This window comes from Narcine bancroftii, chromosome 2, assembly GCF_036971445.1.
Source record: "Narcine bancroftii isolate sNarBan1 chromosome 2, sNarBan1.hap1, whole genome shotgun sequence".
Classification (NCBI taxonomy): domain Eukaryota; kingdom Metazoa; phylum Chordata; class Chondrichthyes; order Torpediniformes; family Narcinidae; genus Narcine; species Narcine bancroftii.
In genome coordinates this window covers 352,456,694-352,476,112 of record NC_091470.1, presented here as the reverse complement: position 1 = coordinate 352,476,112, position 19,419 = coordinate 352,456,694, and the positions used below count along the sequence as shown (strand labels likewise).

Below are 19,419 nucleotides of genomic sequence, written 5' to 3'. Positions count from 1 at the left end.
CTGTCCTCTGTTTCCCCCCCCCACCCTGTCCTCTGTTTCCCCCCCCCACCCTGTCCTCTGTTTCCCCCCCCACCCTGTCCTCTGTTTCCCCCCACCCTGTCCTCTGTTTCCCCCCACCCTGTCCTCTGTTTCCCCCCACCCTGTCCTCTGTTTCCCCCCACCCTGTCCTCTGTTTCCCCCCACCCTGTCCTCTGTTTCCCCCCACCCTGTCCTCTGTTTCCCCCCACCCTGTCCTCTGTTTCCCTCCTCCTCTTCAATATCATAGCTCATACCTTGATGAAGGGCTCAAGCCAGAAATATTGGTGATGTATCTTTATCTTTGCTCTGTAAGCTACAGTTTGACCTGCTGCGTTTCTCCAGCATTGTATATTTACTTCAACCCCAGTATCCGCAGACTTTCGTGTTTTACTCTTCAATACCTTATTCTTTGTAACCTCCGCTTCCCCTCAGACTTTTATTTCTCCTCACCTCTTTGCACCCCCTTCCTCCTCAACATTCTCATGGTGTCCACAAGCACGGGTTATCGTGGTCATCTGTACTCCTGGGTCTAGACTGGTAACTTCTCTGCAATGGTGCCGGAAGAGTTAAATTGAATACTGTTTTACTTCTGCAGAGTAACACATTGTTTGTAGCCAAATGTGCTGGAGGCAGATATCAGACTTTTAAACACCCTCTGATCTCCTTACATCTGCAGGCCCCCATCCTCCCCATTACCGTACTTCCAGCATAAGAACAACAGAAAGGAAATTTGAGGTGATGATTGCACAAAGTTTTACAGCGCTTCAGAAAATGAAGCATGCCCTCTTGTGAATTGAAAGCTATTATACAATGGCCGACTTTGCCATCAGTACTTGAGGTCGCCATTGAGCAGAGAGTGGACCAAATCTATACAAAAGCAGATGAGAGGCAGGTCTTCCTGTGGTGTGACAAATCTTATGGTTCTAACAATCTAGGAGAAAACCCTAGGGCACTCTCATCAGTTCCATTGTCTAATTTATTTTCCCATAACCTATTCTCTTTCCACACACCCCCCCCACCTGTATCCCCCTCTTACCTGTTAGCCTGTGCTCTTCCCCAACCTATTTATTCAGGCATCAGCCTGTTTTTCCACATAACTGATAAAGAGCTCAGACCTGAAACATCGACTGGTAAGATAGGTCACTCTGACTGAGTGACAGGCAATAAATGCTGGAATACTCATACTGGAAATAATAAAAGAAAATAACAAGGAACTACCAATCAATATGTTACAGGAAGCAGGTAAATTAGTATTCCTCTTGTTTGTTGGCAAAGTATCTATAATTCCCTCCAATCACCTCTCTTTTGGAATTAAAACCCTTCCTCATATTTGTACATCATGACTATCTCAATTTATAAATAATATTTTCTTTCCCTTTAACCTGATACTTTGTATTGGTAGTTACGATGCCAAACTGGAAATGTAATAAAAATTACCCTGTGGCGGCGCACATATTTATAGCGGCAAACCGACTCTGCCTGTTACGCGCAGTCAGTGGAGCAGCCGTGGCAAAGATAGCGTCATGTGCCCTTCTGGTACAGACCTGAAGTACGTGTACGTGCTTATGTCAGCATGACATGAGTTCCAGGTCATAAGTGATGGGTTCCAGAAAGCCTTAAAAGCTGCAGAGTAAAACTCGAAGTAAACTAGTTGTGCTTAACAAACTCACAGCCTGCTATCTCAGTTCTTCTCGCTGCGCTTGCACGCACACTATTACACTGGTGACCCCGACGAGTCTCCACATTCTGAAGACTCGGCACAATGGACCCTGCAGCTGTAGTTGCCATTGTGTAAAAGCTGCACACATTCTGGGTGAATAGGCTCTGCATTTGGTTTGACAAAGTGGAAGCCTAGTTCCGGATCACAGATTACCTTGGATTCGACAAAACACTTCCATGTCGTCAGCCAGGAGACTGCCTCACAAGTCGATGACCTTATCCAGTTGCCACCAAAGGAAGGTAAATACATGGCTCTAAAGACTCCTCATAAACACTTATGGGTTTTCAAGATGTGAAAGGGCCAGCAGGCTCCTTCACCTGGACAGCCTAGGGGACAAAACACCGTCCACCCTCATGGATGAGGTGCACACCCTGGCAGAGGGACACAAGCCCCGCCTCATGTTCGAGCAGGCGTTCCTCGAGCAAATGCCCGAAGACATTAAGCTGCTGCTGGCCGACGCAGATTTTGGTGACCCTCGTAAGGTCTCAGCATGGGCAGATGTCCTTTACTGCTCCAAACACGAGCCCACAGGGACAATCGACCGTGTTATAAAGCTAACGCCCAAGCCCAGCCCAACGTGGTCCAGAATCATCCTGCCACAAACAGAGAAGCCTGACTCGAAGTGGTACTTCTACCACCAACAGTGAGGTGCAGGATCTCACAGGTGCTGCCAATCGTGTTCATTTCAGGGAAACGAAAGGGCCAGACGCCGTTTAGTGGCCACGGTGGCAGACCAGCCGAACAGCCTACCCCACATCTAGGACATGATCTTGGGCCACAGATTCCTTGTGGACACAGGTGTGGAGATAAGCATCATTCCTGCAATGTCATTCAAGACAGGATCCTGCGGCCCCAACCTGCACACAGCCAACAGCACCACTATTAAAACTTTTGGAAAAAGGTGCATCCCTGTATATTTTGGCAAGACCACTTTCAATTGGTCATTCACACTGGCATCTGTGGACAAAGCACTACTGGGAGCAGATTTCTCGTGGGCACACTCTCTACTGGTCGTCCTCTAGGGCAGGCGATTGGTCCACACAGCGACTTTCCAGACAGTACCCCTTGGCAACTCCAATGAGCCAGCCACCCAGCTCACCTATGTGGAAAATTCACATGGCCAGTACAGCCACCTCCTTGCCAGCTATACCTCTATTCTGCATCTCCATTTCACTGCTGCCATGCTGAAATACAGTGTCCAGCACCACTTCACAACCACAGGCCTTCCGGTACATTCCCAAGGCTGGCACCTGGCTCCTCACAAGCTCAACCTCACCATGAAAGAGTTTAAGCTCATGGAGGAACTCAGTATTGTTCACTGGTCTGACAGTCCATAGGCCTCTCCCCTCCACTTAGTGCCCAAGTCCAATACCTGCTGGAAACTCTGCAGAGACTACAGGCGCCTCAACGACGCGACAATGCCCGACCGCTACCCAATCCCTCACATACAGGATTTTGCAGCAAACCTCCATGGCACATGCTTCTTCTCCAAGGTCAACCTGATCCGGGGACACCACCAGATCCCCATTCACCCAAAAGATGTCCAGAAGACCGCTATCATCATCCCCTTCAGTCTCTTTGAGTTTCTCTGCATGTCATTCATTCGGTTTAAAGAATACAGCCCAGACTTTCCAGTGCCTTGTGGATGCGGTTGGCAGAAACTTACCATTCCTCTTCATCTACCTGGACAATAAGCAAGCAAGACATGTGAGGAGCACATCTCCCACATCCTCCAGCTTTTCGACTGGCTAGCCGAATATGGCCTCACCATCAACCCGGGAAAGTATCAGTTCGGCTTTGATGAAATAGATTTATTGGGCCACAGGATCATCAGGGATGGCACCATTCCTTTACCTGACAAAATTAAGGCTATCCAACAGTTTGCCAGGCCAATGACCCTGAAAGGCCTGCAAGAATTCGTGGATTCGTGGATGTGATGAACCTTTACAACAGACTCATCCCCACAGCTGCCAGCATCATACGGCCAATCATCTCATTAATGTCAGACTCCAAGAAAGACCTCGACTGGACTGATGAGGCGCAGGCCACATTCCAGAAAATCAGAAGCCCTGGCTACCTCAACAATGCTTGTTCACCCACGCATGGTCATGCCCACAGCCCTCACTGGAACAGTTCATGGACAACACTTGGAGGCCCCTCATTTTTTTCAGTTGTCACCTATGAGTGCCTGAACTGAAGTACAGCGTGTTTGACAGATAGCTACTTATTATTTAAATGTAAATAATAAGAAATAATAAGAAGAAATAGATGAAATAAAATGATATAAACAAAATAAGACGAATTCAAAGAAAAGTATCTTGAGATCTCATCTCCTTCATGGTTCGTCAAAGAATGAGATGCAAGCACTTGGTCCGCTCAGATATTAGAACATATTACATCGTAGTCACTATGGTAACACTACAAACAATACTTTTTTTAAAGGGATAGGCAGAAAATTAGCTAAGAAGCAAAAACACAAGGTTTTAATCTTTACATTCTAGCCCCTGATTATTATAATAGTAATTATTATATATTAGCCATTAATATCTATGACAAACACAAAAATAAATATGGTAAGTACAAGATTAGAAATCAAAACTTTCTGCTTCGTGTAAAAGACAGATTTTAGCAATTGGTTGATTTAAGTAACCAGTCTTGGTTTTAATCCGCATTTGGCGAACAAAACCCTTCTTGTCTGGTCTGTAGCCAAGAATTTCTTGGTGCAAAATTGTCCATGATAATCACAGTGTCTCCCCATACAAAATTATGTTTAGCTTCAGACCATTTTTGTCTTTGTAATAACGAAAGATATTCTTTCATCCATCTTTTCCCAAATAAATCTGCAATAAACTGCACTTGTCTTCATCTGCATCTTGCATAAATATCTTCTTTCTGAAATTGACCTGGAGGCATTAAAGGTTTAGATTTAAGTAGTAAGAGATGATTCGGTGCAAGTCACTCAATGTCATTTGAATCGACAGAAATTTTTGTTATTGGACAACTATTTAAAATAGCTTCGATCTCATACATTCATTTAGTATTTGACTATTCAAAATGGAATTAAGAATTTTCTTAATTGATCTAATCATTCTTTCCCACACACCTCCATGATGTGTTACTGTGGATGGGTTAAATATCCAACTAATTTCTTTCTGAAGTAATGCATCATGAATTTGATGTTGATTCCAATTTTGAATTTTTTTTCATAACTCTAATGAGCTCCTGTAAAGTTAGATCCATTATCAGAACGTAATTCTTTTACTTGATAATGTCTGGCAATAAAACATCGAAGAACATTGATATCAAGTGAGGACGCTACTTCAATATTAATTACTCTCATAATAATTTGTAAAAATAGCTCCGTATCGTTTTTCAACACTTTATTTGTAAAGGACCAAAATTATCAACTCCCATATATGTAAATGGGGGTTCATCAGGTAAAACTCTGTCATGGCAAATCTACCATTTGTTGTTGTCCAGGTTTAGCATTTGCACAATGACAATTAATACATGTTGCTATAATTCTCTTAACACAGTGTCCATTTTGCTTGCCATAGTAGCGGCAGTCAATTCCATTCGGGGTATAGTGACTGGTTTTAATGGTGCACTCTGGCTTTTCCCATTACAAATCCACAATGTACTCGCTCTTGGTTATTTTGTGGTACTAAATAACTGTCAGGACCAAAACCACCTCCGCTTACGTCAGCAAAATGGTGTAACTGAGTAAATGTGGCAATTCCAAAATCTGTAGATTTAACACATCTGTTGACTTCAAAACTTTCTAACATTTCAAGAATCTCAATCCAATCCATCCAATCTCTGCAATGGAATCTGGTATAGTTTCATCCCATTCAAATTTTCACAATTCTTGCAGAATTTTCTTGGCTATTAATACTACTGGTGCCAATATTCCCAAAGGATCATACATATATTGAGCTTACAATTGAAAGAATACCTCTTCTTGTCAAAGGTCATTCTTTCAAAACAATTTTGTTTTTGACAACATCAGATTGAACACACCATTGCACTCCTAGAATTATTTCAACAGGTAGAATGTCACAATCCAAGCCAAGATGTTTTTTTAATCTCCTTTGCTCTTTCTGCCTCAGGAATAAGAGCCAACACATCTTGACTGTTGTTAATCCATTTCATAAGGAAGAAATCTCCTTTATTACAGATCTCTTTTAACTCATGATAAAGATCTATTGGTTCTTTTTCTGAAGCCACTGAAGTAAGACAATCATCAACATGGAAATTATTTCTGATGATGTTTATAGGTGGAGAACGAAATTGTTCTTTATTATCTTCAGCACATTTCCTGAGAGCAAAATTTGCACAACTCAGTGATGAAGTTGCTCCAAAAAAATTAATTGTCATTCTGTATTCAATCATATCTTTACTGCAATCTCCATTAGGCCACCATAACAATCATAGAACATCACAATCTTCTGATGGTACTTTCACTTGATGAAACATCTCTTCAATATCTGCAGCAATGACCTTAGGCTCTTTCCAAAATCTTATCAAAACACCTATTAATGAACTGGTTAAGTCTGGACCTTGTAAAAGTTGAGAATTCAATGAAACAATCAAATACTACATGTAGTTTCTCCTTTTGTGGATGTATAACTCCATGATGAGGTAAATATCATTTTCTACTATCTTTACATCTCAAGATAGCTTCAGATACCTTTTCCATTTAACCCTCGGTTATCATGTCCAAATGAAACAAAGAATTTCTTTTGATTTTCTCTTCAAATTCAGCATGCAGTGTTCTGCAATTATTCTATTGTCTGGCATACAAATTTCTTTTCTCTTCAAAGGTAATGCTATACAGTAATGACCATCAACATATTTAACAGAATTTGAAACTAAATCCAGAAACCTTTGTCCTCCTTTGAAGGTTTTTGAATATCTGTAAGACATAAAGGAAAATCAATTTTAAACTGTTGTACCATAGATAATTAAGTTTGACAACTGAAATTCGACGTCTCTTGATCATTATTTATTTTTTCTCCTAATGGTCCATTAATTGTCCATCCAAGAAACGTTCTTACAGTTTAAGGTCCGTCATTTTGACTCCTTTTTACTTCTAGAGGTTTGAGAGCTTTTGGTACTTCTAATTCAATTAACATCTCAATTTTAGCATCAATCTTGAGTAAGCAAATATCTTTTAGATAATCCCACTGTTTGATATCATCCTGATAGGGAATATTCTCCTCATTCACAGGCACAGTCTCTTGAGTATATCAACTTGGAAGATTGCAAAATTCATTGATATTCAATCTAGCAATCTGTAAACCTGAAACTATATTAGTTTCAATGTTGTTTTCATTGTTCATGGTCTTCAACAAGATCTGTGATCTTTTACCATGAAGATTAAGTTTATTCATTGATTCAACAGTACAAAATAATGCAGTACTCTTTGGATCAAGAAATGCGTAGGTCTTCAGTATGAAGTTCCCCTTCTTGGCTTTAACCTGCACAGGAACTATTGAGAGAGCTTTGTCACCAGTCCCAGTAAGACTGTTTGTCTGAACTGAAGCTGAGGCATTCTCTCTCACTGTGTCTTTAGTCTTGGATTCAGATTGTTTAACTTCTTTCTCAACTTTACTTCATTGATTATACAGTAACTTGGGATGTTTTAAATTGCATGTATCACAACTGAGTCGGTTATTACTTATGTGTCCTTCATACAAGTAACCAAAACATATTCCATTCTTCTTTTAAAAAGGTTAATTTCTTGTCATATGACTTTTTCTCCAATTGTGAAAATTTTTCTAAAGCATGCTGATCTTTGCAATACAAACGGCTTTCCTGAACAGTCTGATCTTCTTTTTCCTTTGTTTCCTTGTTCTTTCTTGTGCTTGGATCTGACACAGCAGTAACAAAGGCACTTCCCTTTGGTTTCTGTTGAGACAATGATTTCGACTTCTTTAGGAACTATTGAAGTATCCTTAATATTTCCAAAGGCTAGTATGGTGTAAATATGCATGTGCCATTCCAAGAATTGTACAACATCCTCAAAAGTGGATGTCCCTTCCAGGAATAATTTTAAGGTCTGCAGCTCTGGTTCTCCATAAGTCCCTCAGCTTATAAGGTAATTTATTGACAATCATCGGCAAATTAGCAAGCAAATTCAGCTCTTGCAAATGAACACTGCTTCCCATTGCATTTCCTTTCAGAAAGAGTCCATATGGTTGTAAAGCCTTTGCATCCTCTGATTTTATTGCTGACCAAGAAAGAATCTTGTCTATGAGGGCCCTTACAATTTGATGTTCATCTCCATAATGATGACACAATATTTATTTTGCCCTTTTAAAACCTTGGTCTGGATCCATATATTGGCAACTTTTGACTAACTCTTTCACCTGTCCTCCAGTATACTGTTCCAGGTAATACAGATGATCTTTGGCATTTTTAGTATTACTTTCAATGTGATGTTCAAAGGATTTCATGAACATCAGATATTGTAATGGATCTCCATTAAAAACTGGAATTTGCTTCCTAAGTAAACCATATGAACCTTGTTGCTGCATAAACATAGCAGAAAATTCATTTAGTTTTACTATGAGTGATAATTTATTGCTTTGTCCACCATGGTTGTCTTGTTATAAATGGAGCATACGGAACTTGAACTGGTGCCATTTGTGTAGGACCTCGAATTGTAAGTGATGGCATTGATGAGGATCCTTGGTATGGAAGTGATGGCATTGGTGGAGGTCCTTGACTTGTCACTGGTTCTTCAGCAACACAAAGAGACATCAATGGTTGAGTATAATCAACTTGCATGGTTGAACCTTTCTGAAATTTTCTTCTTTTGGGAAGATTCATATATTGCACTCTGAAGGGATTGAATGTTGCTAGCCCTTTCCACAGGGTTGTTCATTGTCATTTAGTACTAGTAGTGCCACCTGTGGCTCCTTGCTGGAGTATACTTGTTTCTTGTGTCTGTGGTACCCATTGATCTTCTGGAATGTTAGTGCTAGCCATTGGGTATTTCACTTTGAGTGATAGATCTTGGAGAAGCTTAAACTGATACTTCTACTTTGGTCATATTCATTGCATATTGTTCCTCAAGCTCGTCTTTATTTTTTTCTCTTCAATAATCATTTTTGTTCTTCACTAGCCATTTGTAACTTCAGTTGCTGATTCTTCATTTCAGCTTCTTGCTTCCATATCTTCTAAAGCATGTATTTTCTCCAACCACTCATGTTTCACACAGGTAGTAGCCAAGTCTGTTTGCACCTTAGCATGCAAAGCTGATATGCGTGAAGCACGTGAAGCTGTACTTGCTCTAGATGCCTTTGAAGACTTTGAAGATCTTCCTGTGCTCATAACCTTGGAAATACTATCATCAGGATTCACATCTGAACTTCCAGATACCGCTGATTGAATATCTTCAGCATTTTGCTTGGTACAGCACCAGTGGGGCTTTGCTATATACATTTATCTGTTTCAGTTCCACTAACCTTAAAGTCAGCTAATAAGGCCTGCAGTGCCTTGATTGTATCCTCTTCTTGCTTGGTGGTTGAAGCCACTTCTTCAATGGTGGCTGGCTCAACTCACAACCAAACAATTCTTTGAGAGGAGCTGTTTGCTCAAGGTTCTTAGCCTGACAAGACTTCTTCTCCATCTTGGATTCCTCACACTGCAGCCTGTCTTCTTCTGGCTTATACTGGTTCATGGGAACTGTAAACAAATTTGTATTTTGCTTGGTCCCTTTAAGTGGATCTCTCTGACTGAATTTTCTCTATGTCTGCATCAACTTTTCTTTTTAATCAGGTATTTATAATAAATATTTACAATAACATTTCTGGGCTTCCTGCCAGATTTTGAAAATCAGAGCAGTATCTCATCTTTTAAGGTTACAGGTGTCTTGCAGTCCTTGACTCAATTTTAAACTGTGCAATCAGATATGTTCTCATAGAGACTTCTGGAATATTCTCACAGAAAACTGGACTTCTTGTTAAAGCTTAAATGCTTCTTGCTTTTAACAAGTTGAGTTATTTCAGACAAATTTTATGAGGCTTTCTTCCAAACAAAGTTCATAATTATACTTTTATTTCAATCAAAATATAGATGACATCTTCCAAGTTCTAGTATTTCCCAATTTCAAAATGTGTCATCTTCATGGAAATGTTAAGTCGATATACCAAATTACTATCTTATTAATTCAATAAACCAAACTTTGTAGATAAAACAGATAAACATTTTGCATAACTTTGCATTAAGACTGTCATAACAATGAACAAACAAAGCATATTCTATAATGATGTAACAATATTTAACTTTAAACAGATATAAGAAATAGATGAAATAAAATGATATAAGATGAATAAGACGAATTCAAGGAAAAGTATCTTGAGCTCATGTCTCCTTCATGGTTCACTGAAGAATGAGGTACAAGCTCTTGGTCCGCTAGGATATTATGACATATTACGTCATAGTCACTATGGTAACACTACAAACAATACTTTATCTTAAAGGGATAGGCACAAAATTAACTAAGAAGCAAAAACACAGGTTTTAACCTTTACACCAAGTACTCTCCCCTTGTACAAAAATATATTTGCAGATGTGCAAGTCCTTGGGGATGAAAAGTTGGGCTGGCCATGCGACGGAGGCTGTGGAGGGGCTAGGGTACCCAGTCTTTCCCTAGTGTGGACCAGGGGGCCCATAGTGAGGATGTGGCACCTTACCCGGTGGCACCTTACCCGGTGGCACCTTACCCGGTGGCACCTTACCCGGTGGCACCTTACCCGGTGGCACCTTACCCGGTGGCACCTTACCCGGTGGCACCTTACCCGGTGGCACCTTACCCGGTGGCACCTTACCCGGTGGCACCTTACCCGGTGGCACCTTACCCGGTGGCACCTTACCCGGTGGCACCTTACCCGGTGGCACCTTACCCGGTGGCACCTTACCCGGTGGCACCTTACCCGGTGGCACCTTACCCGGTGGCACCTTACCCGGTGGCACCTTACCCGGTGGCACCTTACCCGGTGGCACCTTACCCGGTGGCACCTTACCCGGTGGCACCTTACCCGGTGGCACCTTACCCGGTGGCACCTTACCCGGTGGCACCTTACCCGGTGGCACCTTACCCGGTGGCACCTTACCCGGTGGCACCTTACCCGGTGGCACCTTACCCGGTGGCACCTTACCCGGTGGCACCTTACCCGGTGGCACCTTACCCGGTGGCACCTTACCCGGTGGCACCTTACCCGGTGGCACCTTACCCGGTGGCACCTTACCCGGTGGCACCTTACCCGGTGGCACCTTACCCGGTGGCACCTTACCCGGTGGCACCTTACCCGGTGGCACCTTACCCGGTGGCACCTTACCCGGTGGCACCTTACCCGGTGGCACCTTACCCGGTGGCACCTTACCCGGTGGCACCTTACCCGGTGGCACCTTACCCGGTGGCACCTTACCCGGTGGCACCTTACCCGGTGGCACCTTACCCGGTGGCACCTTACCCGGTGGCACCTTACCCGGTGGCACCTTACCCGGTGGCACCTTACCCGGTGGCACCTTACCCGGTGGCACCTTACCCGGTGGCACCTTACCCGGTGGCACCTTACCCGGTGGCACCTTACCCGGTGGCACCTTACCCGGTGGCACCTTACCCGGTGGCACCTTACCCGGTGGCACCTTACCCGGTGGCACCTTACCCGGTGGCACCTTACCCGGTGGCACCTTACCCGGTGGCACCTTACCCGGTGGCACCTTACCCGGTGGCACCTTACCCGGTGGCACCTTACCCGGTGGCACCTTACCCGGTGGCACCTTACCCGGTGGCACCTTACCCGGTGGCACCTTACCCGGTGGCACCTTACCCGGTGGCACCTTACCCGGTGGCACCTTACCCGGTGGCACCTTACCCGGTGGCACCTTACCCGGTGGCACCTTACCCGGTGGCACCTTACCCGGTGGCACCTTACCCGGTGGCACCTTACCCGGTGGCACCTTACCCGGTGGCACCTTACCCGGTGGCACCTTACCCGGTGGCACCTTACCCGGTGGCACCTTACCCGGTGGCACCTTACCCGGTGGCACCTTACCCGGTGGCACCTTACCCGGTGGCACCTTACCCGGTGGCACCTTACCCGGTGGCACCTTACCCGGTGGCACCTTACCCGGTGGCACCTTACCCGGTGGCACCTTACCCGGTGGCACCTTACCCGGTGGCACCTTACCCGGTGGCACCTTACCCGGTGGCACCTTACCCGGTGGCACCTTACCCGGTGGCACCTTACCCGGTGGCACCTTACCCGGTGGCACCTTACCCGGTGGCACCTTACCCGGTGGCACCTTACCCGGTGGCACCTTACCCGGTGGCACCTTACCCGGTGGCACCTTACCCGGTGGCACCTTACCCGGTGGCACCTTACCCGGTGGCACCTTACCCGGTGGCACCTTACCCGGTGGCACCTTACCCGGTGGCACCTTACCCGGTGGCACCTTACCCGGTGGCACCTTACCCGGTGGCACCTTACCCGGTGGCACCTTACCCGGTGGCACCTTACCCGGTGGCACCTTACCCGGTGGCACCTTACCCGGTGGCACCTTACCCGGTGGCACCTTACCCGGTGGCACCTTACCCGGTGGCACCTTACCCGGTGGCACCTTACCCGGTGGCACCTTACCCGGTGGCACCTTACCCGGTGGCACCTTACCCGGTGGCACCTTACCCGGTGGCACCTTACCCGGTGGCACCTTACCCGGTGGCACCTTACCCGGTGGCACCTTACCCGGTGGCACCTTACCCGGTGGCACCTTACCCGGTGGCACCTTACCCGGTGGCACCTTACCCGGTGGCACCTTACCCGGTGGCACCTTACCCGGTGGCACCTTACCCGGTGGCACCTTACCCGGTGGCACCTTACCCGGTGGCACCTTACCCGGTGGCACCTTACCCGGTGGCACCTTACCCGGTGGCACCTTACCCGGTGGCACCTTACCCGGTGGCACCTTACCCGGTGGCACCTTACCCGGTGGCACCTTACCCGGTGGCACCTTACCCGGTGGCACCTTACCCGGTGGCACCTTACCCGGTGGCACCTTACCCGGTGGCACCTTACCCGGTGGCACCTTACCCGGTGGCACCTTACCCGGTGGCACCTTACCCGGTGGCACCTTACCCGGTGGCACCTTACCCGGTGGCACCTTACCCGGTGGCACCTTACCCGGTGGCACCTTACCCGGTGGCACCTTACCCGGTGGCACCTTACCCGGTGGCACCTTACCCGGTGGCACCTTACCCGGTGGCACCTTACCCGGTGGCACCTTACCCGGTGGCACCTTACCCGGTGGCACCTTACCCGGTGGCACCTTACCCGGTGGCACCTTACCCGGTGGCACCTTACCCGGTGCTTTGGTTACATGGAGGTGACTTGTGGTGCCAGAATTGTGGGGATCTCCACCAAGATGCATGTGTAAGCGTCGTTGGACAGTGTGACAGAGTTGAGGTGGGGAATGATAGTTTGGCTTCGCCCAGGGGCATCATTTGAAAAGTTATGGCATGCACCAAATGCCACCCTTTCAAGTCTACCAGCAGGCAGTGGGCGCACAGGAAATCTGCTTCCAGGTGTGGTCGTGCCACTGCCGCAACAGTAAAAGTCCACAAATCAGTGGCCAGCAAATCGTCGGGGGGACGGTGCGGATGCTGTAAGTTCATATAGAGATGATGTTTGCTGCCCTCAATGCTGAGCCTGGCTTGGCATTCAGGATGTCGTAGGCCGCAGGGGGGGGGGGGGGGAGGACATTTGTTTTGGCACCGGTGTCTACAAGGAACCATCTTCCCAACAGAGAGTCACACAGTGGAGGAAGTGGTCATGTTGGCCAACTGCCGCAGCCATTAATGACGACTGGCCACAGCATTTCCCGGAAATGCATAGGGTGAGTGGCATCAACAGGGCCCCATACCCATTATTGATGGTAATAACAATATGGCTGGGTGGGGGAGGGGGTCCACTTGCCTCTCTGTCTGTTGTGGCCTTTTTGCTGGCTGGGGTCAGAGCTTGACGATCTGTTCCACGAGGTGCCATTTTCTTTCTTCACTCTTCAAGCATGTTCATTGGGCTGCGACTTTCTTCGGGTCGCTGAAGTCCTCATTGGCAAGCATGAGTTGGATATCCTCAGGCAGCTACTCCAGGAAAATCTGCTCAAAGAGCAGGCAAGGTATATTGGGAAGGGCTGTGGCTGTCACATGACAGCACTGTTCCCTACCTAATCAGAGGACATACCAGCTGCCAATCAAGGTTTGGACCCGCCCCATCCATTAGTGCACACCTTGCTGTTGGTCACATGTAAATTACCTGGACTCCACTCTCCAGCCTACCTGTACTTGGCCTTGGGCCATTGGCTGTTGTAATTAGATTAATCCTCCAGCTACTGAGCTATTGGTCCCCAGTAAATGATGTGGGCTTGTCCCTCCAGCACTATAAAGGTGCCATGTGCTCTTCATTCTCTCTCTTTGCCAGCTTGGGACCACCCTGCTTCACTCCAGGCCTAGAAATGTGGAAGGGTGCTGGAGAAACTGTTGGTAAGATGTGCACTGTTAAAAGGATTGGGAGCGTTTAATTAGTTTCCCTTGTAGCATAGAGCCGTGCCTGCACTGAGTCGAGGGGTGGTGGGGCAGAGTAGTGATTTTTCCCTGATCATTGTATGTACCAGTTCATTGTGTGTGTGTAAAGGTTTACTTGACAAATCAATCCCACTGTTTCCTCTTTTATCCCTGAAATAAAAGTGTATTTTGTACCTCCACCTCAGTCTGGTTCTTAGTGTGTGGGACCCACATGAACCTGAACAACACAAGGCTTGTGCCCCTCAATGAGGGCAAGCATCTCGCTCAAGAGAGCAGATGAGAGGCCTGTTCCCCAAACCGTCCAAGTGCAGCAGATAGGCAGCACTTGCGTTGTGACAGCCCGAAAGTGTGGGTTAGTAGCTGCTTGATGAAACCGTATTTGCCTTCCTCTAGAAGTTGCCATAGGAAATTGATGACCCTCTCTGCTGTGTCCTGGTCAAGTGAGCTCACTGCATAGTAATAGAGGGTGTAGGCAGTGGCAATCTGTCAAAGGTGGGACTGCACCTCGGCCAGTTGGAACCACACGTGTGGCTGCGATGCCCAGAACATTGGCAGGTTGAGCGAGACCCTGTAGAGAGCTGTTTGGTCCATCATCTTCAGGTCTAATTGCCAGTTGGACTTGTCGGGGTCACCAATGTAGCATATGCACTAGGCGAAGTGTGGAGTGAGAATGACACACACACAGTGAGGTCAAGATCAAGACTAACTCTGCCAGCTCTGTTTATATTTGCTCCATCTCGGATGACAGGACTGACATCATCGCAGTGCCGGCCTCTGACTGGTTGCCGTTCCCACTGTTGCTCGCTGTTTTCCACCGTGCAGGAGGTCACGTGGGGCGACAGCCATTTGTCCCTGCGGGGGCCTCACAATCGCCGTGCTCGCTGGCCATTTGGTGAGCTGGGTTGCGACTCGGTTCGCAGGCTGCTACACTGGAGTCTACCTTATCTATGATGCTCATAATCTTATAGAACTCCATTGTCACCTCTTATCCTTCTTTGCTCCAAAGAACCCTGCCTTATCAGGCATGTTCTCCAATTTAGGCAACATCCTGGTAAATCTCCTCTGCACGCTCTCTAAAACTTCCGCATCCTTCCTGTAATGAGGCAAGCAGAATATTCCAAGTGAGGTCTAACCAGAATTTTACAGAGCTGCCACATTACCTCTCCACTTTTGAACTCAATCCCCCTACTAGTTAATTAAATAAACTGGAATTCTTTTTTTTAAAAAAAAACAGCCTTGATACTGGTGACCACAATTCTCTGGTATTTAATGAATTACCATATACCATATCCCATCTGCCTCGGTGTGACTCTGAAATCATAAAAGTATGGTTGACTTGATTGTCTTCTGACTTTAGCTATTCAATTGTAATTATCACCTTGTACAGTGGTTCAAGAAGGTGACTCGTTACCAGATCTTTAATGGCAATTTGGGATTGCCGTTAAAAGCCAGTATAATATCGGACGTGTCAGTCACCAACGAGCCTGCAGCAGACGTGGACATACCCCTCCATAAATCTTCGTCCGCAAAGCCAAGCCAAAGAAAGAAAAGAATACAAGAGAATCACACCAATTTTATCTGGAGCTGCTAAAGCCTGTTTACATGCTAATTCTGAGTCAAATTAGTGCTTTAATATTGTTGCAGCAATGTTAGATGGATATGACATAATCATTAATGCTGCTGCTTAGTCCCAGTAGTCTCCCTGTGAATCTGGTCACATACACAATTTGTGGAGTGTATATAGGTTGGCTCAATATCATGCACTGATGGGCCATTATTGTGCTGTAATGTTCTAATTTTCTTTCAGTCACATTGAGTGAACAACTTTACATTCAATCTAATTGTATAGTACACCAAAATATGCAACTGAATTTTGAGACCTTTGGTTAAAACCCTCATCAATTCCCCTATACTTACATCTCATCCTGAATACAGTATTTTTTAATTCAGTATATTTCTTTGCTGAAGTTAATAATCCTTTATTATGCTATTAAAGTTGGAGGTTTCCAGCTCACATTTCCAAGAAATTTTATGGGAGAACAATTTGATTGAAAGGAGAAGGTTGCAAAACACACCCAGTAGAGCTCCAAGAACTCACTGGAGCCAATTTGTGGATTTTCATGTTTATGTATTTGCATATTTTAAGATTATATTCACCTTCACATTCTACAACAGCAAGTATTGTAAGTTTTGCTGTCATTAGAATATTAGGGCGAGGCATCTCATAACATGAGATCACTGGAGTCTCCCTCCCCCACCCCAATCGGCGCGATCTACTGGGATCATTGTCTGAAGAGGGCATGCAAAATAATCATTGAGGACCCTTTACACCCTGCATACAGCATCTTTCAGCTGCTCCTGTCAAGGATGGGATACAGGAGTATTAGAGCCAACTCCACCAGGCTGAGAAACAACATTTGAATTTAATGTCTTTTGCTTTCCTAGTTCTGTTGTAGACTTAAGAAAACAATAAATAAATTTCTTCCCACGAGCAGTGAGAATGCTGAACGACTGAAGGAAGTGCTCACACTAACCATCCGAGACTCTCATATTCATGAGACTTTATTTATGTCTTTGTATAGATAAAATACTTGACTTGCATATGTATTGTTTGTCTTTGTGTAATATCTGGTTGTGTGAATGCATGTTTTGTACTGAGGACTAGAGAACAGTGTTTTGTCGGATAGAACTTGTACAATCAGATGACAATAAACTTGAACATATATTTTAATGGGAAAGGAAATGGACTTCCCACCATTCCTGCAATTTTGTTTTGTGGTATTCCATTCAATGAAGGGTGAACTGATTTTTTCTGAATTATGACAGACATTTCAACCTGCTTCCTGACTTAGGACAACAATAAATGCCAGCCAAGCAGAATTTCTAAGTACAGCCAGTACAGAAAGAAAATAGCAGGAAAATTACTCTCTTGGAATAGAAAAATACAGTTATGGAACAAAGCCAGCAAATAATACCACAGCCCTTTTAAGCTGTCACAGGACTTTAATGGGCTTTAAAGCTTGTTACACAGCAATTTCCTTAAATAGTGTAATGTGCACAAACATTCACATACATGCTAATCAACCTTAGCTCGCCAAACAACAATTTTTCTTTCAATTCATTTGTTTATAGGATAAAGATATAGCTGAGAATTCCAACCAATACTTTTTAATGCGCGTTTTCCTGCAGCTAAGGAGGCAAGTACATTAGTGAGCCCAGGATCACTATATCAGGCAGAGATGGCAGATTGCCTTACAGGAAAGGCATTAGTGAACCAGATGAGATTTTATAATAAACCTGTAGTTTCATGCTTACAATTACTCATGTTTATCCTATTCCTTCTTTCATTAGTAACTTCAGCCACAATGGTCTAGAGAGTTAATTATGGACATGACAAGGGTCTCAGGCCTGAAGCGTTGGTTACATCCCTTTGCTCCTGATGAACACTGGAGTAAGAATAACAACAGAGTAAGACCTGTTGTGATTCCCAGCACTTTTGTGCATGGACATTATTTATGGTACTAAAATTTATTTATTGTTTTCTTAAGTCTACAACAGAACTAGGAAAGCAAAAGACATTAAATTCAAATGTTGTAGGAGGTACATACTGGGAATGGGAAACAGTACATTTGCAAAATTGAGCTTTACAATACGCTGAAGTTCTTAGCTATATCTAAACAAAAGTGCAGTGCAGTTCAAATATGTCTTAACTTGGACTAGTGTGCTCATTTTGAAGTGCCTACATCTTTTTAACATTTTAAAGATTTTAACAAATCAACATGAAACCTGTGCAGGCCAATTACATCCACCGAACCTAGCAACCCCATACATTTTGGAGGGTGGGAGGAAACCAGAGCATCCAGAGAAAATCCATGAAGCTCACAGTGAGATCATGCAAACTCCTTACAGATGGCGCTGGATTGGAACCCAGGTTGCTGACTGTAATAGGATTGTACTAACTGTGCCACCCTAACAGGAAGATGACTCCTGACTTCTGAATGAACATTACACTTGTGTTCCAGGTAGATCCCACCACCTCCCAAGACTCATCAAATTTCACCTACAGGAGGATTGCAATGTCTAAGATAAAAAATGACAGTTCTTATTTACTGATAAAACCTTCTCTATACTCTCTGAAACTATGAAATATTCAGAATAACTATCAAACTATATTATTTTCCTCACTGAGATCTGTGAACTCTTCCAGCCTTAGATGTAGCCTCACATATGCCCTTGAATGCTCAATTACCAAGGTTAGGGTTGCTTCCTCAACTCAAGATTATTCCAGGCTGCTTCTGCTACTCTTTATCTTTGTTCTTTCCTTTGGGATCAGGTGTTTCCAGGAAGGCTTGTATTTATTGATTGTCTCTAATTTCTTTTGAGAAGGTGGTAGTAAGTCACCACTTTGAACAGTAGAGGTTCTTCTGGAAGGGTTGTCCAGGATTTAGACCAGGTGATTAATTTCCACATCAGCATATATGCAACTAGGAGGGATGCTTTCAGGTGGTGGTGCTTTAATGCACTTGCTGGCCTTTCCTTCAAGCTGATAAAGATTGTGGGTTTACTTGATTCTGTTCGAGAAGGTTGAATGCAGATGATACATACTCTAGCCTTTGAATGTAATGGTGGAGAGAATAAATATTAAAGTGGATGATGGGTTGTCAGTTAATTGGGTTCCTTTGGACAACAAATATCACCAATCATTGAATATTGTATTGTTTTTGTATTTTATTGTTTGAGGTATATATGTAGAGTCAGGATGTTCACTCAATTTCGTTGTACTTGTGCAATGACAATAAAGATTTTATATATATAAAATAAACTTTTTCTTTACAAAAAAAACAGACAAACCAAACAACCCCTCCTCTCTTCCCCCCCCCCCACACATTATAAATCCACACATCGTCAGGGCTCACATTTATGTTAATCATCAAAAATTCTACTTGCATTTATACTATATATATATAGCAGCATTTATTATTATCCTTTTTATTGTTGTATTTATATGATCCAAATATGCCTACCATATTTTTTTTAAATTTTATTTACGATTTTATAACATGAATAAAATAGAAAGTTACAGTAAAAA

At 44.5% G+C, this 19,419-nt stretch overlaps 1 long non-coding RNA gene across 3 annotated transcripts in view; it reads left to right on the top strand.

Moving 5' to 3' along the window:
• The first annotated feature begins 220 nt into the window (after positions 1-220).
• LOC138752820 (uncharacterized) overlaps positions 221-19,419 on the top strand; it is a 70,065-nt gene continuing 50,866 nt past the window's right edge. For all 3 annotated transcript variants that reach the window (XR_011350974.1, XR_011350975.1, XR_011350973.1), the window contains exon 1: positions 221-302. This is a non-coding gene — a long non-coding RNA (uncharacterized lncRNA). The remainder of the gene's footprint in view (positions 303-19,419) is intronic.